The sequence below is a fragment of the Plectropomus leopardus genome, chromosome 1, assembly GCF_008729295.1.
Source record: "Plectropomus leopardus isolate mb chromosome 1, YSFRI_Pleo_2.0, whole genome shotgun sequence".
NCBI classification, from domain to species: Eukaryota; Metazoa; Chordata; class Actinopteri; order Perciformes; family Serranidae; genus Plectropomus; species Plectropomus leopardus.
The window spans coordinates 28,521,909-28,528,232 of record NC_056463.1 but is presented as its reverse complement, the minus strand read 5'-3'; positions in this window follow the sequence as shown (position 1 = coordinate 28,528,232).

The window sequence follows — 6,324 nt, the reverse complement described above, 5'->3', positions numbered from 1 at the left end:
TTAATTGCAAGACAAATAGGCCTATGGCTGTGGCAAACATGATGTAGTACAACAATATCACCGCGATGAATCACTTGTCATGTGTATTCATGTAATGTCATGTAAATTCAGTAATTACAGGGAGTGGTAACTTTTTAAAATCATGTAATATGAAAAACACCCCATTTTAAACTGGGCTCAGTATAGCCATTTTTCTAAACGTCAACATTCAAAGTGTAATGGATATGATCCATTGCGGAAAACATGCAATCAGCTGCATAGGCAAATTCAACCATAATAAGACTGGGGGTTGAGATGCTGTGTATGGTTGGAGTTTCACGCAGTGCTTTAGCTGCTTTATGGTCATTGATGATGTTTTTGTTGGCATGGGAATGTACTGTAATAGAATGTGAATAATGGGCCTTTCTCACAGCAGACCTTTTGACTTGTCAATGCAGAAAATGCACAGGTGTAATTGTTAACATTAATTATGGCTCCACTCTGTTTAAGTCCTTCCAATAAGCCAGCATGCACTATACCAGGACTCTGGCTACTTAAATGGAATCAAAGCTATTATTAATGTTATTAGTTACACTTACATCATGAGCACCAGTGTATTCCCTTGACCTAATGCACCTTGAAGAACAAGTTAGGAACATCAGCAACCTCCGTGAGGACCTTCAGCTCCCCTTCCCTGAAGGGGCTTAGTGTCAGCATCCAACATATCCAATGTTCTCTTACCTGGTTTCTAACAGTTATCATCTGCACTGCTGATATTCCTGCACCCCTCTCTGTTAAAACACTGACAGGGTCATAGTGTCCAATGTAAGGATGTCACAATACCAGAAAATATGCCAGTGAAATTCCACGATTATCAATACCCAATTTGATGGCACGCTAAATAAATAAATCCCATCTATCTAAACATACACTCCTTGGCTAAAATCATATAAATTTGTTTAACAATTAACAATTTACAATTTAACAATTACTGTGAATCCCCAATGATCCACCTCGAGTGCAATGTAAGAAGGTTCATATGAGTTCATGATTTTGATATCAATATATAGCCTACAGTATATTTTTATACAGTATTTCTCCTTCATCGTTCAGCACTTGTGTATGTAAGATGTGATGACTGGCCTTTGTGCTAGGTAGATTGTCCCACCCCTCCTCCATTGTGATTGGATGGCTCAAGTGCAGCGTTTTACCGAAAGCTGAACATTTTCCAACTCTTGCCGGATAGAAAAATGCAAAATATGCAGCACGTAGTGCGGAATATATACTCAGTGACTCATCACGCAGCTGGCTTTTGAAGGATGGTGTAAATATACAGTATTCCTACAGCAAAGCATTAGAAAATATGTAGGCCACAAGAAAAATGCTTTTCTTCTCAACGAGGCTGAGCCATCCCTGCAGCTGCACTTGTGGTCATCTTCCACAGATTTTTTTTCTCAATTATTTTTAAGTATTTGTGCCTTTTAACCCTATTGTCATGAAATATTGGACCGCAAAAATAAAGTCCTCAGTGGTCCCTCCACTGTAAAACACACTATGTGCTTTTTTTCAGTAAAGGAGGACGCCAAGACCTAAGCAGAATACAAAGTGCAGACAAATGTACCGTTCAAAATACTCAGAGGTCATTGTAATGCTTTTATGGCCATAAGTGCGCAGAATAACTGGATGAGATAAAGAGTTTTAATTTACCATACATCATCAGTGGGTGTGTCAGGGGCCGGTATCGATTATGGCCAATCACATCAGCTCCTCTTGGCCCTCCAAAAGCAAGGCCCTCCTCCCTGTGACCTTTTTGACAGTGGGCAAGGATTAAAAGAGTCCACACTGGTTTCCCCTAAGAAGAAATTGACATTATTATTTAGATGACAACATGAGTATTGGAGGATTCTGCAGACTTCTGTTTATGTCTGTAAGCATTTTTTAAATTTTCCCATTATTCAAAATCTAGTTATGGCAGCTACTCTGAAGTTAAGGTCAGAGAACGATTGTAGTTATGTTCACTTGCAAATTAAAGAGACACAACACACCCACCCACCAACCCAACCTCTAAACCCTTCCTGCCTCGCTTCAAATAGGACACCCCTTTTCCTGCACTGGCACTGTCCGTTGGCATTGGACTTAAATTCTGAGGGTTGGATTTGTCCAATATGGAACATAATCCCTGAGGATACTGGGCTGGTTTGCAGAAATACAAATACATGACAGCTCAGATACGAATATATCTCAAAAGAATATGCAGCCAACAGCAGATAGTGTCTCCCTTTAAAGTCAATTCATGTCGCTAGAGCCAGTGCATAAGAGCACAGACATTTGGGTTGTTATTTTTTATCAGTTCAAAGATGGTCATGCATGATTTAATCAACAATTTGACCTGGTTTGAGCTAATTGCACTGTGCTACGACAATGCACACCATGTCCGTCATATTGGACACCGATAATGGAACAGTTCAAATATCGAACCAAAACAGAACACCATCATATATTTACAAACAATTACTTCAAGCAGATAATGGTGCCACTGTATACTGGTATTATTGTTATATTTGGATCATTATCGCATCTGATATACAGTATGTGACTATACTGCTGGAAGAACATACAGTATAATCAGATAAAGGGAACAAACATTACACATGAAAATAAAGGGTGGTTGTTTACTTGTGGATGCAGGTGGGCCTCTGCCTTTATTTAGGGAAGCTGCACCAAACAGGAAAGTGCACCTTATACAGTTCGACCTGACTCATGCAGGTGAGCAACTCATTGCTCAACAACAAAATTGTGGCAGATTGCCAGTTAAACACCTCTTACTGAATATATCCTCCTACTTTGCTGCATCATAAGTCACCAAAATACCAATCTGGTGCAGGTGAAGAAAAATCTCACCACACAACAGCAAAATGACACTTCACAGAGTTTCATAGCTGGCTGCCACTGGTAATTTCCAACTCTAAATTGCACAGTAAATTCAAACTACAATTTTTATTGTCTTTATGGAATATTTTCCTTATGAAAATCATAATAATTTGGGGGATTGTGAGTTGTCACTGTTAGTATCTGTGAAAAGATTTCCATAATGTTCAATTTCATCCTGGTAATAGCATGTTACTACAGCTGGCTTCTTACAGCTCTGTGCAAGGTGGTAAATCCGACCTGGAGCCAGCAGAGATCAGGCTGTCAGCTGGGAGATTTACACTTTACATGCTCTTAAAGTCCTGGTCTGACACCAGGGGTGCCAGAAACCTCTGCCAGATTGCCAGACACCAGGCTAGCAAAGGGCCCACACAGCCCTTTAACGGCTGTGCTTTCGAGGCTTTATAGCCCATGCTGATGCACTGAGGACACAAGCAAAAGAGAACATTGATTGACCACTTGGACAAGGCTAAGATGCCATAACTTAAAACTGCCTGATTGCTTTTTATCCAAGCAATATAACAGGCCTTTTGCAGCCATTGGATCAGTTTTAAAAGTAAAGTGGTGATGTTTGTTTGTCACGTAATTGGGCATTCGACCAACCCATACTACATCTCACACTGACCACTGTTTAATACCTCTGTTAGAGGAATAATGCAGTATGTTATCTGTAGCAATGATGTCCACTGAGAAAATTTAAAAAAAAAGTGTAATACTTAAGAATACATATTTGCAGAGCTTAAGGACCAGAATTTATAACAATAGTTATTTCACTTTTGCATTTCTATTTAATGTTCAGGATGTCTATAATATAGTGTGATAACAAATATGGTGCAAATACATATACAATACTACACCCTATAGGCTTTCACAGGCCACCAGTCTTGTTTTTTTGTATTAATATGAATAATATTGATTGGTATTATCACTACAGTAGAGGGTATTGTTGGAAATCAGTAGCCTGTGTACAAAATGAAAATTACAATACAAATTTAAGTTGATTCACATATTAAATTATTTTGAAAAGTATTGTACTCTGTCACCCAGTTGGCTATAGAGTGTTTAAACTGTTAAAAGATGCAGGAGTTGAAATAGAGTGACAAAATATTATTTAGTGTCTGTAGTGCTACATTTGTTCTTACGTCATTTCAGTACATCGCTGCTCTTTTGTGCTTGTGAATTGTGCTGCTCCTGGTTTTGGTGTTCTTTCTCGTTTAGGGTTTGTTTGGCTTGAACACAGTTTGGAATGGGTGTAATTGTCCTTAGGTTTATCCGAACTGAGTCTGACTGTGATTGTGCCCCCTTAAAACCAGGTCTCTGCCTTTGTGAAAATTCATTTATGCACACCAGGTTTGGTCCCCACATTTTGGACCCAATCTGAAACCCCTCCTCCACACTATCCAAGTAATTATATTTTCAGAAAAGGCAACAGCATTAATCAAAATATGAGAAATTGTAGTTGACCCCTGAGTGACTGTGGATTTAGACAAGCGAACACATTTTGCAAACGTTCATGATGTTTACTTCACTTAACTTCCAGGTCTGGTATGCCTCACATTGTTTTTTTTAATCCTTTGGGCTGCATCTTTGCAAGATAGGTGCTATTCAAATGAAGTAAATTTTAAGATGTTATTGTTTTTTTTTGGTCATGCATCTTTGTAATCTACTGAAAATGATTGTTTGTTCAGTAAATACGAGAATGATTATGGCTTTAATTGACCTGATAAAAGAAGCAAGATGTTGTCAGCTGCAGCTATAAAGTGTGGCATATATATGGACTACATCAATGCCTGAGCCCATTGACAAATCTTTTTTTTTTCTTTTTACCTCTGTCCCTAATTATGGACTAAACTTGAGGGAAAACACTGAAGTTTTAATTAATTTGTGTTTATTCCTCCTGTTTCTTTCAAGCACCTGACTTAATGAAATCCCACAGCTATTAATCTTTTGACGTACCTCTGAGCTACTTTGTCAGCAAGCCACCGTGAGAGCGCAAACCGAGCCTGACATTTGACTAATTGCAGTCATTTGAGAATGATCACTACTATAATGTATTGGAAATTCACAGCGGCGTAACACAACATTCAGGCACCCCTATCTGTCTGGTGACCCACTTTAGAATCAGAATATGGAGGAGGCTGTTTAAACCACACAAAAACAAAAAACGTTACTAATCGGAACAAGGCAGGTAAAATAGTGATGACTGCCAGAATGATTTTTGCCCGAATCACCAAAGACGAGAACAGATCTATGGCACAATTAATCATCCCACAAGCTTGGTACCCATTGGCAATCATTTGATAACGCTAAAATTTCTGGGGGCAAAGGCCAGTATTTCGGGGGCTGTGATGTAGCCGCTGGATACAGTGGGCCAAGACTTCTTGAAGAGATAGATGTTAATGTTTTTAAGCACTGCCCCCATGGGCCACCAAGCCCCTGATTTTTTGATGGACCCAATTTAAACTTATATCAAAACAGCTGCCAGTGAAAGGGCACTCAACACACCTCAAAATTCTTCTGCCCACTGCTTTCTAACAGTGAACCAGCTGTCCTCCCAATCATAAGAGGACAAAGATTCAGAAGCTTGGTTCAGTTTACCATTTCTTAAGCAATAGTTATACCCACATACATACATACAGTATCCTTTTTATCATGAAGGCATGCCAGAGAAGAGCTCTGTTCACCCAAAACACATTTTCTGTCTTCACTGTGACAATTAGATGCCATGTGTTGAGCCAAAGTTAGCTGGCAACAAGTCTTCGCTGTTTCCTGAGAATTTTGAACTAATAGGAGCCAATGAACAGTACCAGGATTTTTAATAATTTAACCTTTGTTAAGACAGGTAATCTCATGTAGGCATGCAGTCTCACTCTTAAAAGAAATTTGATAAAACTAATTTGCCACATAGGGCCGCCTAATGGCGATATCTGGTTGCCACAGAGTAACTTTTTGTGGCCTCGGGGCCATGGTTTATGTTGAGACCTGCTTCATCTCCCATGCGCTGGTCATTGTATACAGTTCCAAAAACAACTTGAGACAGTTCCAGACAACATTTCAGCTAATCTCTATGAATCTGTATATGAATGTAGATCAACAAGAAAAAGATAATAAAAAGAGAAATCGCTTTTGTCCAATCGACAGACAATAGCCAGCGGGGTCTGAGATTACATTTCATCCAATGTGATCCACCTCTTTTGATGCACATACGGTCTGTTTACCTACAGGAAACCAAAGCCTACTCAAATGTTATTGGTCAGTACTACTCGACTACAAACCAAAATGCTCCTGTTAGCCTGCCAAAACTTGTATAATTGTTTAGGGCTGGGTGATTTGGACAGAATCAAAAATCATAATAGTTTTGACCAAGTATCTCTATTGTTATTGCAAAGATAACAAAGGGTTGCCGATTGATGCATT